At 49.4% G+C, this 19,680-nt stretch overlaps 1 pseudogene; it reads left to right on the top strand.

Annotated features, from left to right (window-relative positions):
• Positions 1–15,864: 15,864 nt before the first annotated feature.
• On the top strand, positions 15,865–16,908 carry LOC468056 (chloride intracellular channel protein 1-like; annotated as a pseudogene).
• The last annotated feature ends 2,772 nt before the right edge of the window (positions 16,909–19,680 follow it).

The following is a 19,680-nucleotide window of genomic DNA, read 5'->3' as shown; positions in this document are numbered from 1 at the left end:
TGTACCTAGATTCATATCCATCTACCCATATCTGTATCTGTCTATATTTTTATATCCCTACATGCCTCCATCTCTGTCTACATCATCCATATATGCCAGTACCTATATCCATCTCTAACTATCCATATCTGTATCTGTGTCTATATCTATATCCATCCATACCTGTACCTCTATCTCTGTCTACATCATCCATCTATGCCTGTACCTATATCCGTATCTATCTATCCATATCTGTATCTATGTCTATATCTTATCCATTGATAGCTGTGTCTGTATCCATATCCATCTTAGCATCTATATCCATCTATTTCTATTTATATAAATATCCATCTAAGTTTGAATTCCCCTCAGAGCAGATCCCACAGGGACTTGGTGCAGGGAGTTATTTGGGATATGATCCCAGGAGGTGCAGTGGGGAAAGTGAGGCAGGAGAGGGGACAAGCCGAGTCAGGAGCATTGACAAGAGGACGAACACAGTGGGCGACATGGGCTTAGTCCCACTGGAAAGCTCTGGGGGGACCCTGGGAAACATGCCCCAGCCTTGCCTCACTATGGGTTTTTCTCTCAGTTTGGGGTCCCCCAGAAACTGGCCCTGAGATGCAGAGATAATATTTAGGAGGTGGTCCGGACACCAGGCTCGTGGGCACAGCAGGGCAGCCCTGATGACAGAAGCAATGCATGTTGGAGATTGGTGTGCAAAACAGCAGGGACAGCAGCCCATAAAGGGTTTGTATTGAGCAGGTTATGTCTGTGGGTGGCTGTGGCTTAATCCTGCTAGGGAAACTCTGGGAGCCTCCCAGAACAGAATTATCCCACCTGGTGGGGAAGGGAGTTGAGGTATTGATACCCCAGCTCCTATGAATCAATGTTTGAGGTCATCTCCTTGGGGTGGGTGTTAGTTCCTTGCTATTTCTGGTCTGGCTCACAGGTGGGAATGGGGTCTCTGGAGGCAGAGAGAGCCCACAGGCCATGAAATGCAGGAGTCGGAATTGGAGTTTGGTTCCCTGTTCACAGAAGAGGTAAGGCTGAGAGGAATTGGGACAGGGAGTACTGACAGTGACTACCTCAGGTTTTTACTCACTGACTCCTCACTGCAGGAATGAGAGCTGCCCTCAGGGATATCCAGTCCCTGCTTCTGCTGGGCTGTCCTGTGTGTGCGCTGATCAGATTCCCCTGGTCAGGAGACACCCTTAGGTGAGGAGCAGAGACATTTGGGGCCGGAGCTGGGTGGGGGACTGGGTACCTGGGCTGCAAGTATAGTCAGGTGTGAGCCATCGAGACAACCTCCATTCTGTGTCTAGTTCTGTATCATCAACTAGATCAATCCAGGCCCAGAAAAAAGAGCAGAGGTCGAACCCCATAGGGCTTGTCTGTAGATGCTGTGTCCCAGGCAGTTCTGATTTTCCTCTTTGGGCTCTTAGAAATATTCTGAATTTTCTCCAATCAACATGCATCACTTCTGTAATCAGCGCTGTCCTGCTGTGCCCACGAGCCTGGCTCTATTTTCTGGAGCCTTTGAGGAGAATCTCTAGATCTTCTTGTCTTGTCTGTGCCCAGCTGGTGGCCGAAGCCTGCCCTTCAGCATCTTGGGTCTTGTTTCTCTCATCTTTAAGATGAGGATGTCGATTATAAAGATCCATTATACATTTTAAATTTATTTTCATGCACATGGTTCTCAATAACTCCTCAAATTAAAGTTTGAAGGCACCGAAGATTTTAGAACAACAAAAATACTAATGTCAGAAAGTGCAAAATGTCTTCCCAACATCCTAGGGAAACACAAAGCCATTCTCCACCCGCCCTCCGAGACCAGCCCACGGGTTCTCCTCCCACAAGAAGGGTATTTATAGAGCATTTTCTACCAATTTTCACTAAATCTTGTTTTTGCCTCCCCAACCCACAAAGTACCTGAGGTGTAGAAGTGAATTTATAACAGGAAGCCTTTGATTCTTGAGCCTTTATGTTTTTGAAGGCCTCCAGAGCAGAGCTGTAAAACAGCTGGCTTGTCTTAAAGGAATGTCCCATTCTCCACGCGGGGGTTGGCACCCTGTCTTCCTTAGCAGAGGAGGGGGACGTCTGTGTGCTCAAAGCGAGGAAGCGCCTGCCCCGTGGAGGAAGCCGGTGTCTGGTTGTGAAGGCTCCTCGCAGCCCAGCATCCGTCCCTCCTCCTTGGCCACAGCCTGATCCTGAACTCTGACCACGGGGTGAAACAAGCACAGAGGGGCCTCAGGGCCTGGGGGCCTCTATCCTCAGCCAGCAACCACAGCCAGACAGCCCAGACATGGGGCTACCTCGAGCATGATGTCCCTGTTAGATCTGGGGTCAGTATGCCTCCGTATCTCTGTTTTTCCATCAGTTTGATGACTGCTTTTATTGTGGTGAAAGTGAAGAAACGTGATCGCATCAAATGCAAGTATTGATGGGTAGAGGCACTTGGATTTCAAAAAGGTTAAAAGGTGCTCAATATGCATCTTAGAACCAAGGAAATTAGATAAACAGAGACTGAGTCCTCAAAGAATTATAGATCTACCCAGAGGGGTTGCCCAGAGAGTCCGAGCTCAACCCGCTGCACCCCCACTTAGGGAGGTGGCTCATACACCTTCCAATGGACTTCCCAGCACCTAGTTGACTCCCCCAAACAGGGCGTCCGCTGTGACCCCCATAAGTGGCCTTAGGGAATCATCCCCCAATAATCTGGGGCCGTGCACTCTCACTGAATCCTCCTACAACGTCATGTGGTCAATGTTCTCATTCCCGTTTTATGCTAGAGGAGCTTGAGCCTCAGGGATGTGTAGCTCGAGGTCATAACTAGAAAGTGTGCACTGTCCCTAAAGTGTATGCACTTTACAGCCACGTCCGCATCTCGAAATCCTAGTGCTGCACAATGTTCACACTTTTCATCTCGTTTGCTCCCGCCCTGGGTGATGAAGGGGTTTAGTCCAACTCTACGATGGCAGAGTCGAGTAGCTGTGACAGAGACAGTATGGTGACTCACTAAACCCAAAATATTTTGCAGAAGAGGAAACAGCTTCAGAGAGCTTAAACGGCATGTTCAGAGTAAGTGGCAGAAGCAGGGACTCAAGTTCTCACCAGAACAAACTTCAGTCTAGACCAGGGACTGGCAAAACACAGGCCCAATCCAGCCTACCACCTGTTTCTGTAAATAAAGTTTTATTGGAACATAGCCATGTGCATTTATTTACATCTTGTCTCTGGCTGCTTTTCTGCTACAAAGGAGGAGTTGAGTAATTGTGTCAGTGACTGTGTGCCCCACAAGGGCTAAAGTATTTACTATGCGGCCTTTTGCAGAAAAAGTTTATGGATCCATGATCTAGACACAGAGTCCATTTCAGGATAATGAGTTCCGTGGAATTACAAGAACAAATCGAGGACCCCAGGGGCGGAAGTTACACAACTTATTAGTCTGGGTTCATTGCATAAAGTAGAAACGATTGTAGTTATTAAAGCTTGCAATGCAGTGGACTGGGAGCTTAAGAAACCTAAGATACTGTGGCGGAGGCTGGTTGGACTCTGTTGCTCAGTGGAATTCCAGCCTTTTGCAGAATGTGCACCCCTTCTCCCGCCTCCTGAGCGTGGCACAGATGGCTCCCTCTGCTGAGACTGCCCCCCACGTCCCACCCTGTCCAGCCAACTGCTGCTTACCCACCTTTCAGGTCCCTGCCTGACCTCCTCTGGGAAGACTTCCTGGGTTCCTCACTGGTCTAGGGGCCCAGTCTTTCTGTTTCCCGGGGAGCCATCCTTACCTGGACATTTGCAGCCATTGCACTGCAATGCAACATGTCTGCTTACTGCTCTGTCTCTTTATGGCCAATCTCATCTTCCAAAGATGGCTGCAACAATATTTCCCATCACACATGTGACTCTGACAGTCTTCACATTAACGGATGTGGTTGATGTCCCTGTTCCTGAAATTCAGCAAGTGTTTTTGACGGTTTGGACCACCAGAGGATGGCAGAAATGATGCTATGTGACTTCCCAAGCTAGGCCACAAAGGACAAGGCAGCTTCCCTGTGACTCCCTGTGAGACTGTCTCTCGAAGCTCTCAGCTGGCAGTGAGCAGCCTCAATGCTTGGAGACCACCATGATGTGAAGAGGCCCGAACAGCCCACACAGTGAGACCTCATGGAAAGGGCTTGGGGCTACATGAAGAGAGGAGCCCAGCACACCTCTAGATGCTGCAGCTGCACCCTTGTCCTTGTCCCTCTCTTGTTTCCAGCCACCATTGTCTGCAACCCTGAGATATCATGAGCCAGAACCACCCAGCTGAGCCCTTCCTGACCACAGAACCCATGGGACATGCCACGGGTTGAACTGTGTCCTCCTAAAAAAGATATGTTGGAACCCTAACTCCTAGGACTGCAGAAGGTGACCATATTCAGTAATAGGGTTTTTACAGAGACAATAAGGTTGAAATCAAGTCGTTAGGGTGGGCCCCAATCCAATATGACTGGTGTCCTTATAAAAAGAGGAAAATTGGGCACAGAGGCACAGGAAGACACGAGGAGAATGTCAGATGTAGGCTGAGATTGGGGGGATGCATCTGTAAGCCATGGAATGTCAAGGATTGCCCACAACCACCAAAGCTGGAGAGAGGCCTGGAGTGGAGCCTCCCTTGCAGCCCTGGAAGGAACCAGCCCTGCAGTCACCTTACTCTTGGACTTCTGGCCTCCAGAAATTAAGAGAATAAATTTCTGTTGTTTAAGCCACTCATTGTGCAGTACTTTGCTCCCGTACTTCTAGCAAACTAGTATAGGAGAGAATAAAATGACTGTTGTTTTAAGCACTCTGTTTTGGGGTGATTTGTTACACAGCACTAGGTGGCTGAAATACTCCCTCACAAAGCCTCCCCTCCTTGAAGGTACATGGCACACACTTAGTAGGTATTTGCTATTTGAGCACATGGGCCAAGGAATGGATGATTGGCTGCCATTGGCTTCGGATAATTGCCTGGACAGCTCCATTGTTTAAGACTCGTCTTCAGAGAGTACAGTTCTGGGCAGCAGCAAGCCAGAGCTACAAACTCAGAAACGATGTGAGTTTCCATTATGCGCCTGGGAACCGGAGTGAAAACCAACGTGCTGATGCATTTCCTGAGTGAGCCAGTGCCTGGAAAACAGGAAAGCCAGGGCCTATGCATTTTTATGGGCACCCAACATGGGATTTTGGAGGATGGAGGCCTGAAAGCCAAACAATGCATGTGAGTTGTTAAAAGAGAAGAGGGAAGCCATGTGCTTTTACATTCAAGTGAGATATACAATTGATTGGAGGCCAAAGGCATCTCACGCTGATGAAAAGCTAAAAGACAGCTCAACCTTGAGTTCCGGAATGCCTCCTACTCTGGGCAGAGCCGTGGCAAAGAGCAGGGATTGCAGGGTTGTAGACTTTCAGGAGACTTGAGGGGTCTTGACAGCCACCTCCAGCCGCCACCTCTAGGCAAGTAGATACTCACCATCCAAAACTGAGGATTTTTTTTTTTTTATATTTAACTTTTTCCCCAAAAGTATAGTAAAGTGTTAAGGTTGGGAGTTGCTAATGCACTTTTATTGGAAAGGCCTCAAGTCAGACATAGCACATATTTGAGTAATGGAATTAGCTATCACTTATAGGAACTTGGTGTGTTCTGGATGGAGGTTATCAATGACAGAGAGGGGCTGAGAGAGGAGATGGAAGCTAGATGAGATGGTCCTGTCCCAAGAGCATGCAGCTGGGAGGTGCTGGGTGGCGTTTGAGCTCAGGCACACTGGACCTTGGAGCTGCAATCTCACTGCTGAGTTGTGCATGTAGATGCTGCAGCCACTATGTGCAGGTCAACCTGGCATCGAACGCTTAGTAGGAGCACAAGGAATAAACTCTGGGGGTGCTGGGCTTGGCAAGCCATGAGGCACCTGGAGCTGGAGGGGCCCTTTCTTCCAACCATCCTCTACCTGTCCACTAGGCAGTGCTAGTTTTATTTAATTTATTCAGCATTGTAAATCACAGAAACAACCTTAACTTCCTTCCATAGGCCTCGAAATTTGAAAATGATAGTTGCCTCATAACCATGCTACCTCTGTGGGCCACCCTTTCCTGTAGAACTTCTCTATGTTTCCCTATATTCTTTGCAGATGCTCTTGGGATTCTTTTTTATTGTTCTAATGCAATCTGCTTCTTCACTTAGAAAATTATAAGCATGGGCTGGGTATGGTGGCTCATGCCTGTAATCCTGGCACTTTGGGACGCTAAGGTGGGAAGATTGTTTGAGCCCAGGAGTTTGAGGCCAACCTGGGCAACATAGTGAGACCCCATCTCTACAAAAATTTAAACAATTAGCTGGGCATGGTGGTGGCACACACCTGTATTCTCATCTATTCGGGAAGCTGAGATGGGAGGATCTGTTGAGCCTGCAGTGAGCCATGATTGCACCATTGCATTCTAGTTCTGGGTGACAGAGTGAGACCCTGTCTCGACATATACATACATATATATATGTATATATAAGCATGGCTTGGTTCTCTCATTTTCTATTTTAAAGGCCATGTAATATCTCACTACGTTGGTGCTGACGATGTAACACCCCAGTTTCTGGCTTCTGGGCGTCTCTCTTTTGTCTAACCTAAAACCATTGGCAGGAACATTTTCATGCATAGAACTTTTAAATTCTTGTTTGCTCATTTCCTTTGACTAAAAGCGAGATTTTACTAAGTCAAGGTATATGACTTTTTTTTATCGTTCTTAATATATATCTTTAAATCATTTCCCAAAGGACCATAAGAATTTACACCCCCACTGGTGATGTCGCAGGCTCCCAGATTCCCCACGGCAGCTGCCAGCTCTGGAGATCACTGCTGTCTTCAGCACTGGCTGATTTAACAGGCGGAAAGGGCCCACGGGTCTGCAGAGTCAGACTCATCTCTGTCCAGGGAAAATATGTTTCTCTTTTGCCTCTGTAAGGAGCTCATGTGAGGTGATGTTCACATCTTCTAATTTAAATCATACTAACTTATTAAAATCATTATTTTTATTTTTATTTTTTTTCTCTGTATCAGAAATACTCAATAGGACATGGAAGTCTGAAAAAAACCTTGCCTTCTGCAAAGGATGTGAGCTGGCTGGCGGCCAACAGCCGGACTTCGCCCCCTCGTAAATACCTCCCCTTCCCGTTAGGAGCCACGGTTCTGCTGCGGAGAGGGTGGTACCCCTGCATCTGCGAGGAGCAGGGACCCTGAGGCTGGGTGCCCAGCCAGCCAGCCAGGGCCCCCGGCCATCGGAAGCTCTTTGAGTGGAATGATGGTATCTCATCTCCTCAGCATCACGGCCCCAGCACCAAATGCCCGGTCCAGGCTGCCTCCAAAGAATCTATGTTCACTCACTCATAAAGCCACGGGCAGAATGAGCTCTGGCCAATCCTGCACGAGGCCAGGTGTTGGATCTGCCTACTCTCTCCTTTCGGTGCCCACTGTTTCAGCCTCCCATTCCAGGCCTGAGCCCCCTGCCCACTGCCTCAGGCTCCCCACGTGGCCCACTGTTTTCAGGGGAGGAGGAGAGGGCGAGGCAGGGGATCCCGGCTGCCCTGTCTGGGAAGACAAAGCCCTCCTCGTGTTGCGGCCAGTTCACGTGTGCAGGGTTTTTTTTTTTTACCAGTTACATCGATGTCGCGACACCAAGCTGACGTCCGCTGAGCGCCTACTGTGTACATCAACCATGAGCTTCACAGCCTCCTGCCTGCCCCTCCAGCACTATGCGGAAGTCGAGGACGTCGCGCTGGCTTCCAGGAGATTTATGGGGCAGGGAAGTGCAGGCTTGAGGCAAGCTTGAGTCTCTGGAGCAGAAGGGTCAGAAATGACATGGAAATACTCCCTGAAAGGGTGTGTGCCTGTGTGCGTGTGGGTGTGAGGGTGTGAGTGAGCATGTAATGTGTTGCTGTGAGTGCAGGTGTGTTAGTGTGTGTGTAGGTGTGAGTATATGTGAATGTGTGTGCCACCGAGTACATGTGTGCGTGTGACTGTGTGTGTGCCAGAATGTGTGTGATTGTGTGTGAATGCGAGCCAGTGTGTGAACATATGCATGAGGAAGTGTGAGTGCACGTTATGTGTGAGAATGTGTGAATATGTGTGTGAGTGTGAGATTGAGCATGAACGTGCAAGAGTGTATGTGAGTGTGCCAGTGAGTGTGTATATGTCTGAGTGTGAGAGAGGGAGAGTGTGTGTGCAAATAGGTACGTGCTTGTGGGCGTGAGTGTGCAAGTATGCAAGGTGTATGTGTGAGTGTGTGAGTGTGCCCATGCCACAGCTTACAGGACCCCCAGAATCTGGCCTGTATACCCCCTCTCCCTGGCTGGTCCTCCAACATCAGGGCCTCACTCTCCCTGGTTCCTGTGTCACTAGTCACCCTGGCCTCCACAGTGTCCCCCACACGCCATGCCCCCGACACACTGTGTCCCCAGCAGGGCCTCTTGCTCCCTGAGCCCTGCACATCTTCTCCAGGTCAGGGGCTTTGCTGCTTCTTCCTGGAGCACTGCCCGACCCTCAGGTGGGCACTCAAGAAACCCAGACTGACAACTGAATGAGTGACTTGTGTAGGTTTTAACTCAAACACAAGCAATTAATTATGCCTTGAACCTTAAATTCCACTGTGCATTGACTCAGTCGGGATTTGTTATGAATTGAAGTAACCTCTGGACTAACTTTTCAACCCATGACAGTGGTTGGAGGACGTCTTTGTAGCCTGAGCCAACCTGCTCTGGGCACTGGCTGGGCTCGGCTATGGCTGATCCGGCTCATTTCTGGCACAACGTTGCTGTATTTAGAACAGGTTCAGCCGTAACTCGGCTGGTTTCGGATCTCCTGGTGGTGTGTTCTCATCATTTGGGACAAAAACATGGGATACTGGCTCCAGAAAGCTTTCATTCAACTGGAAATGTTCATTACGAGAAGTAACACACTGCCCAGATAAAGGACAGCAGTTTTCAAAGGATTATGAGTTGGCTGGACCAGGATTAGGGTTTGTTGAGGGAATATGGTGGCTTCTAGTTCCTTGAGCTTGGCCAAGCCTCAGGTTTCCGGAGCTCGGCTCTGCTGTGGCTGGGCTGGTCCTCCCAGCCTCTCAACCCATCTTCTTGCCCAGGCCCTGTGACCTGACTCCTCCTGGAGTGGTGTGCCAGGAGGGAGGCAGCATGGGGGATGGGGGGGGGGTCATTGGCCTTGAATCACCCCAGACCACAAGGTTAGGTCTTAGAGTTTCACCTGCAGCCCTCGACGATGGCTGTGAAACCCTGATTCAGGCCTTCAGGAGCTCCTGCAGGCTGTGAGGAAGGAAAACCATACTCACACAGTCACACTCAAAACTTCCACGTAGAACAGCTCAAGGTAACATGAAAGGGAGGGTGCAGGGAACACGGCCTCCCTTCCTGGAGGAGCAAGGCTGTGCTGCTCTGAGTGAACTGGCCATCTGGGCTGCTCCAGGGACATAGCTTTGTCCCGTCCTCCCTGCCCTGCTAGACCTGCCTTGGTTCTCCTGCGTCCAGGATGAAAAGCCCTCAGTGGCCTCCAGGAAGGCCCAGATTGCTCCTGTATAGAGGGAACTGCGCCTTCCCCTGCCTGCAGGACCTATAACCGGTGCTTGGGTCAAGCATCCATCATGTGCACAGACAGCAGCCTGCTCTGCAAGGCTGGGTGGGCCTTCTGGTGATACGAGGGCCTCAGGGACCACACAGCCAGCCCCGGCTTGCAGCTGCGACCACCGCCTTCAATGCCCAGTGCTCCCAGGCTCTGCTGAGGCCAACATCTGTGAGCATCACCAGGGGCCGAGGTCTAGATTTGCCAATGTGAGGAAACATTGTTGATTGTCACAACTTGGAGAGAGAGAGTGGGGTGTGCTACCGGCATCTGATGGGTAAAAAGCCAGGGATGCTGCATAACTTTCTACCAAGTGCAGGACAGGCCCCGTGACAAAGAATTACCCCACCAGACAGATCAGTCCTGAGGAGGTGGAGAAAAAAACTGACAGCGTTCACATGGGTGCAGGGAAACTGAGACTTCACCCGCTTCAACCTCTTTATCCGGTGGACGTATAAACTGAGGCCCAGAGGGGGAGATCTGTTTCCTGATGTCACACAGTGTGCAGGTGGCTGGGCTAGGACCAGCCCCCAGACCGCCTGGCTCCCCTTCCTGAGCTCGAGCTGGCCCACACTGGCCCCGGGATTCCTTATAAGGAGAATTCCAGGACGCACCTGGGGCCTCCAGGGGCTTTGACTGAATCTGTCATTTGTGGGGATTGATCTGGCTTTTACTGTCTGCCATGGAAGCTGAGCCCAGGAACGGACCTTCTCTGAGCAAATTTCTTAACAATTCATCCCCATATGTGCTCCTCTAATGGAAGAGGAAAATCTCTGTGATTGCAGAAAATAGGGTGATTTGGGAGAAGAGGGCTCCTAATGGTTTGGAGAGAACACCCAAAGCCCGGCCTTCTGCCGCACAGGGGTGAGGACATGCGCTTTTCTTGTTTTCAAGTAAAAACAAAAAAACCTTAAGGAGAATTTGGAAAAAATGCACCCAAATCTTAGCTCAGATGCTTTCATTGTTTTTTGTGACAGAGAATGCATCCATGTCTATAGAAGGCTTCCACTAACATGAGGGTATTTACAAGCCCAGTTTTCCCTTTGATTGGTCAGGTGGACTTTTTTCTTTTTAGAGACAGGGTCTGGCTCTGTCACCCAGGCTGGACTGGAGTGTTGTCATCATGGCTCACTGCAGCCTCGACCCCCTGGAGTTTGGTAATCCTACGGCCTCAGCCTCCCAAGTAGCTGGGACAACAGGTGTGCACCACCACAGCCAGATGACGTTTTATTTATTTAATTTTTGTAGAAATGGGGTCTTGCTATGATTCCCAGGCTGGCCTCCAGCTCCTGAGCTCAAGAGATCGTCCTGCCTAGGCCTCCTGCAGTGTTGAGTTTACAGGTATAACCACAGTGTTGAGTTTACAGGTATAAGTCACCACACCTGACCCATAGGTAGTTTATAAGAACAACTGTGAGCATGGTCATGGATCCTAAGGTGTAAGACCTTAGGATCTATAATAAACTATAATAATAGTTTAAAAGTCTCAAGATAATTCAAGTTGCTTTAATTTAATTTCCCTAACACGTCCCATTGGTCAGGTGGATTTCTAGATGGGGCATCATGACTTCTTCTAGGTGGGGCATCATGACTTCTTCTAGGTCGGGGCATCATGACTTCTTCATGACCGCTGCTCTGGCCACACAGGAGAGACACAGGCGTATTGTTGCATGGCAGTGCACGGCAGGGTGGGGGAGTTTCCCAGGTAGCTCCCCTAGGTCAGGCGATGCTGCCACCTTGGGCCAGGTGCCTTCTCCTCTCAGCAAGGCAGTAAGTGGGGGGCTGCACTGGACCCAGCCCCCACCCCCAGTAGGAGACTTCTTTCTAGGCGTCTCCAGTCCTGTCCACCATGTCCTCTGCAGCAACATCACTCTCAGCCCTTCTCCCTGCTCACCTGGGGAGGGGGACCTTTCCCACTGCACTTGTTCTCAATGCCGCTGCTTTGTCAAGGAACCCTGGAGAATGCTGCCTCGAGATCACAGCCAGGGCAGCTGGCAGGTGGTGTTGGCTGGGGATTCAGTTGACCTGGGGGAAAGTTCATTTCATCATGACTGGCACACACTTAAAGCTACATTTTTGGCCAAGGGACAAATGCCAGGCTATAATCTACACATTAGGATGTTCACTGCATTATAAATAAGACTAGGCATGTGCTGTAGTTTGCATGGACTTCACGGCTCCAGCTTCCTAAGGGCTATAAAGTGGTTTGCAAAGATTTGGGCACTGCAGCAGCAGAACATACCAGAAAGGGCCTGCATTTGGAATCACATACCCTGGGTTTAAAGCCCAGGTGTCACTTGCTTACAGTGTGGCTTTGGGAGGTCACCTCATCTCTCTGAGCTTCTACTTGTCATCTGATTAGAACAAGGATAGTAGTAACAGCCACCTCCGGGCTACAGTGGGGATTGCAGAAGTGATGTAAGGATCACAGCACGGTGCCCACTGGCAGTTTGCACAAATCTGCTTACAGTGATTACATCTGGTGAACATTAAGCCAAGACAGGTGAGGTCAGGGGTGACAAAGGCCCCTGCAGTGAGGTTGCAACAAGAAATGTCCAGTGTGGGGGTTTCAGGCGCTGGCCACAGATCGGCTCTGAGTTATCTCATCTCTCAAAGTCGGAGGTAAATAGGATGATATCGAAATTTACAGTGCCCATAAAATAAAAGCAAAGCCAGTACTCAGAGGATGACAGCTGTTTCTGATATCAAGAAATTTCTCCATGAGGTTTTAAAAATTATGATTAAAAAAACTGGAAACAATTGAAATGTCAGACAATGGGACGTGTTAGGGAAATTAAATTAAAGCAACTTGAATTATCATGAGACTTTTCAACTATTATTATTAAAATTTAAAGGTTTCTATTAAAAATGTAAATAAAAGTATGTAAAATGTATCCTGGGATGTTGGCATCAAACACTGTAATGGACTGGAAGGTAAAGATCACATTTTGCATTTTTTCGAATTAATCGTAGCTGTCTGTGGAAGTTTATTCTTTCATGTGCACTTTAGAAAATCAGCGTGTCAAATCCTCCAAGGGTTCTCTTTGGATTTGGCAGCTGCTTCATGGGATGCGAAGGTTAAACTCGAAGGGAAATGGCAGCTCCATGCATTTCAGTCATCCTACCCACAAACCGGATTGCTTTTCATTGGTTCAGGTTTTTTTCACATCTTAATAACGTTTTCCATTTCTCCATGAAAGTTCTGCACTTTCCTTGTCAGAGTAATTCCCAGATGCTTTGTAAGTACTGTAATGCTGTGTTATTCTGTACTGTGCTTTAATGTGTCTTCCAGTTGCTTTGTGCTTGCACAGGGCATGGCTGTTCACCTGTGTGTGTTGGGCTCATACACAGCAGCCTCACTGTACTTTGTCGTGTCTTTGCTCATCCTTTCAAAATATTTCTGTGCCTGCACAGACATGAAAAGATGTTAAAGGTTGTGTAAAATGTTAAGATGCTCACTCACTCTCCCTCTGTGTGTTGTCCCTGCCCCCATCCCATGCGCAGCTCCTTTGAATAGGGATCTGGCTCTGCTCCCCAGGGCCCCAGGGATGCTCAGGTACTGCTGAAGCATCCCTCAACAACTGGCGACCACAGTCAGAGAACAGCTATCCCACCTCTCCCATCCATCAGCTGGGATGACTGTGAGGCATAGCCTCCTATAGTTTTCCAGCAGGATACAGCTCCAGGTACCCACGGCAAGCAGTCTCTCGATAGTGAACCTTTTATTGACAGCCTTCCCTTTTTTGTCTCACTTCTTCACTCCCCTGTAAGTATTTCCTGGGAACATTTTCCAAACACCCTGCTTGCATTCCTTGCCTCAGGGTCTACTTTCTTTTCTTTTTTATTTTTTGAGATAGAGTTTCGCTCCTTTCGCCTAGGCTGGAGTGCAATGGCACGATCTCAGCTCACCGCAACCTCCACCTCCTGGGTTCAAGTGATTCTCCTGCCTCAGCCTCCTGAGTAGCTGGGATTACAGGCATGCACCACCACACCTGGCTAATTTTGTATTTTTAGTAGAGGCAGAGTTTCTCCATGTTGGTCAGGCTGGTCTCGAACTCCCGACCTCAGGAGATCCACCCGCCTTGGCCTCCCAAAGTTCTGGGATTACAGACGTGAGCCACAGCGTCCAGCCAGGGTCTGCTTTTAAGGGAGCCTGGACAAGACAACAGCTAAATCATTATCCTTGTGAATACTCCATTGGCCAATGAGCTTGAGTTGGGGTAGGGGAGGCCGTCGGTGTCTTCCTGCTCAATATCATAGACTCAGTGCTTAGCATAGTGCTTGGCCCACATTTAACACCTTGATAATGATGTAGTCAACAAATAAATAGGTAGATGGGTGGGTGGGTGGAAGGAATGAAGGGAGGAAAGGTGGATGAATGGATGGAGGATGATAGAAGAAAGGAAGGATGGATGAATAGAAGGATGGAAGGATGGATAAATGGACAGATGGATGGATGATGACAGAAAAAAGGATAGATGGGTGAAAGAATGGATGAATAAAACGATGGAAGGATGGATAAATGGATGGATGGATGAATAGAAGGATGGAATGGTGAATGGATGGATGGATGGATGGTGATAGAAGAAAGGATGGATGGATAAATGGATGGATGAATAAAAGGATGAAAGGATGGATAAATGGATGGGTGGACTGATGGATAGATGGATGAATGGATAGATGGATGGATGGATGGATCGCTGTATGAGTAAAAGGAAGAATTAATGGAATGAAGATTGGATGGATGGATGAATGGACGAACAGTTGCTGTTGAGGAGGTGGGAGGAACCTAAGACTCCTCAGATCATGCTGTATTCGGAGGCCTTCTGCACTTTCTGGTAGAATGTTTTGTATTCCTCCCACACTCCCCCATTCCTTACAGTCCACATCCTTCTCTGGAAAAGTGTCTCTGGTGCTTCAAAGATAATTGCTTTCACCCCACCCTTCCCAGGAATCACACAGATCATCCTCTATCTGGAGGACCAGACCTCCATCCTCCTGAGGACCTAGTTTTGGGAATGAGCAAAACAGAAAACCACAAAGCCAAGCTGGGGTGGATATTATGGGCTTTCAGTTTGGCTCAGAGGGAAGGCTGAAGCCATCCCTGCCATCTGGTGACTCAGACCCAAGTGCCTAAATGATACATAGTCCAGGGCATCTGAGCAGGGAGTGGGAGAGGACATCCACCTGGGCACTGCTGGAGGGGTTCTCCATCCTCCGCACTTGCTTGCCCCACGCTTGCCAGCTCAGACTCCAAATCCCTGTCCCAGGAAGCTCTGTTGCTTGCACCTTCACTGAAAGCTTAGGCTGAACTAGCAAAGCTCCCCAGGCGAGGTATCTCGATGGTTTACATTATCTGACTGATATTAGATCTTTTCCTGAAAGCCTGGTTTAATGAGGGGGGAGGGGAGTCAGTGTGTGGCCATGGATTTTTGAGGCAGGAAAGTGAGATAAATACTTTGGAGGAACAAAAAAAAAAAAAAAAAGAGAGAGACACTAGGCAGACATAGGATGAGCTGGCAAATGTGGGTAGCCTTGGACTGACCACATAGTGAAATAAAATAACAGCTAATGTTTGAGGGCTTATCATGTGCTAGCTACATGGGGTAGTGCAAAAACCTTTGTTAGACACTATCCAACAATTGTTTTGGGCAGGTGACATTACTAGCTTCATTTTACAAATGAGGTCCTGGAGACACAGAGAGGCTAAGTCACTTGCTCCAAGTCACATAGCTGGTTAGCAGAGGGGCCAGTTCCAACCCTGTCTATTCCCTGCATTGCAACACGATTGCTTCTCTGCCCGGTGTCTATCAGACTCAACACCAAGTTATGGGATACGACTGATTTATTTCTTTGATCATTGCTTCCTCTAAATGGATAATTTGCCTCCTTCTCTGGGAAAGACAGCAAAGGACTATGAAGACACTTGTCAGTCCATGATGCCTTAGAAAGGGCTTAGGAGATTGGGGGTCAGGAAAACTGCCCATTGGCATGCTAGCAAACTGAGTGGTACCTCAACTGGTCATTCGTCTTCTATGGACTTTAGTCTCTTCATCTATAAAGTGGAGGTGGACATGTTTCATGATGGCAAGAGTTCTAGTTAGCTTAAAATTTTGAGAGATCCCCTCCGTTTGCTAATTATGTGAGCTTCTAAGTACTGTGATCTCTTCGAGTCTCAATCTCAGCACCAGGCCAGTTGCAATGATAATTGTACTTTCTTTGTGAAGATTAAATGGGCCCTGATGCAACCATGGCTGAAGAACAACCACAGGTGAAATTGCTCTTGAAGGCTGGCAGTGATGGAGCCAAGACTGGGAACTGCCCCTTCTTTTTTTTTTTTTTTTTTTAATTGAGACAGAATTTCACTTTTGTTGCCCAGGCTGGAGTGCAATGGCACGATCTTGGTTCACTGCAACCTCTGCCTCCCGGGTTCAAACGATTCTCCTGCCTCAGCGTCTCGAGTAGCTGGGATTACAGGCATGAACCACTACGCCCAGCTAATTTTGTATTTTTAGTAGAGACGGGGTTTCTCCATGTTGGCGAGGCTGGTCTCGAACTCCCGACCTCAGGTGATCCACCCACCTCGGCCTCCCAAAGTGCTGGGATTATAGGCGTGAGCCACCGCGCTTGGCCAGGAACTGCCCCTTCTTCTAGAGACTGTTCATGGTGCTCTGGCTCAAAGGAGTCACTTTCAACATCACCACCATTGACACCAAGAGGTAGACCGTGACAGTGCAGAAGCTGTGTCCAGGAGGGCAGCTCCTGTTCCTGCTGCGTGGCATGGAAGCACACACAGACACCCAAAAGATTGAGGAATTTCTGGAGGCAGTGCTGTGCCCCTGCAGGTACCCCAAGCTAAGAGCTCTAAATCCTGAGTCAAACACAGCTGGGCTGGATGTATTTGCCGACTTTTCTGCCTACATCAAGTTCAAATGCAGGACTCAACGATACTCTGGACAAGGGGCTCCTGAGAGCCCTGAAGGTTTTAGACAGTTACTCGACATCCCCCTTCCCAGAAGAAGTGGATGACAGCAGTGCTGAAGATGAGGGCATCTCTCAGAAGAGGTTTCTCAATGGCAATGAGCTCTCCCTGGTTGAGTGCAGCCTGTTGTCAAAGCTCTGCATAGTCCAGGTGGACTGTGAGAAGTACCAGGGCTTCCCCATCCCTGAGACCTTCCGGGGATGGCATCGGTGCTTGGGCAGTGCCTATGGCTGGGAAGAATTCACCCCTACCTGTCCACATGATGAGGAGATCAAACTGGTCTGCAAGCAAGTGGCCAGGACCCTCAAATAAGCCCCTCCTAGGACTCCCTCGGCCCCCTCCATTTTCCCCACAAAGGCCCGGAGGGTTTTCACACCGGCCCTGGGGGTTTCCACATTGCTACCCAATGGACAACCTCCAAATGGCCAGTGGTCAGGGACTCCTGGTGCACTTGTGCAGGGGTGTCGAGGGGGAAGGGAGAATGAGGGAAAACGATGGGGATCCTGGGTGAGATTCGTATTGTGGGGTGGGGCAGGTAGAGCAACATACTTCACTAATAAAGTACAGAATTTAAAAAAGATTAGTGCAGGTGCAGTGGCTCACACCTGTAATCCGAACATTTTGGGAGGCCGGGGCGGGCGGATCACCTGAGTTCAGGAGTTCAAAACCAGCCTGGCCAACATGGTGAAACCCTGTCTCTACTAAAAATACAAAAAATTAGCTGGGTGTGGTGGCAGGCACCTGTAATCCCAGCTACTCTGGAGGCTGAGGCAGGAGAACCACTTGAACCCACAAGGTAGAGGTTGCAGTGAGCCGAGATCACATCATTGCACTCCAGCTTGGGCAACAGAGTGAGACTCTGCCTAAAAAACAAACAATCAAAAAGATTAAATGAGGTACTGCATAGGAGTCCACTGAGGCAAAACCAGGCAAGTCACACTTATGAGGATGGTTTTCTCATTGCAAACCCTAATCCCCACGTGTCAGAGGCTCCATACGCAGCAAGTTTTTTCTTCTTTACATAACAGCGCAGCACTGTTTTTCCCAGCTGGTTGGTTCTCATGGGAGGCTCTTCTCCTCCCAGGTATCGGGAGACCTCTTAATTCAGCAGGTGGAGAGGATGGAGGATGGGAGCTGGCATGCGAGATTTTGATGGATCAGGCCCGGCAGTGGTCAATATCACTTTTGTCACTTGTCATTGGCCACAACTCAATCACTCATTTGCCCCTAACTGCAAGGGAGGTTGGGAAATGTGGATGGCTGTGTTCCTCGGAGGAAAAGGAAAATGATTTGGAGAACGAGTTGCTGGTCTCTGCCACAGAGCTCTATAAATGATAGATAGTGATGACCATGACATTGTTGTTGTTAATCATTGTGTGGGAAGAAAAGAGAGATCCCATGACTTATTGGGATCAAGAAAGGATCAATCGCCATTTCCATACATGTGCAAGTGTGTGTGTACAGAGTGCGTATATGAGTGCATGTTCCCCAGAAAACCGAAGTCAAGGCAAACCTAATGTTCTGCCATTGGATTAGGGGGTGCAATCCCAGGGAGGGTTCATTACTGAACTGGCCAGCACTTGGTATTAGGAGCAATTGATTGCACAGTTTTAGGGGACTCTTCCAAAAATCCATATAAACAACTGCTTCTTAGGACAACCATCCAAGGAGGAGAGAAGAGAACAATTTGCCCACTGGTTCATGCTGCCCATTGGCCAATTATCTACTCTATGATGCATGAAGTCTTTCCTGTTGGTGCGTGGCTGGGCACTGGGCAGGTGCCACAGCAGCCACGGCCTCCAAGGTGACAGGAAGTCCCCAGAGTGGGAGGAGGACTATGTCCAGCGTGGACACAATAAGGTGCTTTGCAGAATGTGGTTGGAACCATGAAGGTCTGGCGGCCATAGTGGTGCCCGGAGTAAGAAGCCAAAGACCGCAGGTGAGACTGCGGTGATCTAGTAGTAGAGACGAGGTATCTGATACAGGTGTCACCTTTGCCAAGCTCACGGAAACCAGAATTGAAGAAACACCTTGGCTCCAGGGCACTGGGTCAGCACACAGCCACATCCCTGCCTGCAGCTGAGCATGATTTCTGCCTTGCACTGTATCTGACCTCTTGAGAGTTTGAGTGTTTGCTGGAAATAAAAAGCCCATGCACACATGATCCTCTGGGGCCGAGGCCCTGTCATCCTTCACGAAAATGAGCCCTTCAACAAATGTAAATACCCTCCGTGTTCTCCCGGAGGCCGGTCCTAACAAGGCCTCGCCGGGGCGCCTCGTAATCCCTGGGATTGCTGGAGCTTTTAGGTTTAACAGAGCAATTTGTAAGGCCGCCTGTCTTGCAGCCAGCTCTGCGGCGACTTGCCTGCGGTATGTTCCCTGGCGTCTCCTAGAAACTGTGGGCTGGACTCACGCAGGGCAGGCGAAGGGCTCTGCCTACCCCAAACTTGGAGCCCTCTGGATCCCAGAGTCTCACAGTGCTCCCGGGAAATTTCATAAGGGCAAGCATGATGCTTTAGGCTGGGGGGAAGGGAATGAGATCCAAAGCCTGGAAGATGTGGGAGGTAGCAGACATCGTCTCGGAAAGCTGGGGTGATTTCCGAGCTTTCCGTGCAGGGTGCACGGTGTGGCGGAGGCAGAGCTCCAAGAGCTAAAATTCCCAGCTCGGCTTGGGGCCCCGGGTTGTGCCTAACTAGCTGAGGACCCTCAGGCAAGCTGACACCACTCCCTTCAATGGCTTCCAAAACCCTGGCCAAGGTTCTAAGGTGTGCACAGTGGGCACTGCTCTCCTCCCCACCCCGTCTCCCACCTCTGACCCTCACCCTTCCCAGCGACAGGGTTCTGTGTTCCGTGCGGCCTGCCACGGGCCCGCCTCGGGGGTGCTCTGCAGAGCAGCCCAAGCACCTCCCTATGCACATAGCTCCCTCCCTCGCGGCAACAGGCCGACTTCATCTCCCACCCCGGGAAGCCAGGCAGGACCTGAGACTGAGCTCTGGCCAGCGGACATGGGAAAGAGTGCCAGCTGCCCCTGAAACTTCTCCTGCCATTTGCTATGATTTCTTTTTTCTGTCCACTGGCCGGACA

The sequence above is a fragment of the Pan troglodytes genome, chromosome 18 (genome assembly GCF_028858775.2).
Source record: "Pan troglodytes isolate AG18354 chromosome 18, NHGRI_mPanTro3-v2.0_pri, whole genome shotgun sequence".
In the NCBI taxonomy this organism is placed as follows: Eukaryota; Metazoa; Chordata; class Mammalia; order Primates; family Hominidae; genus Pan; species Pan troglodytes.
Note: the sequence above shows the minus strand (reverse complement) of the source record. Positions and strands in the feature narration are given on the sequence as shown.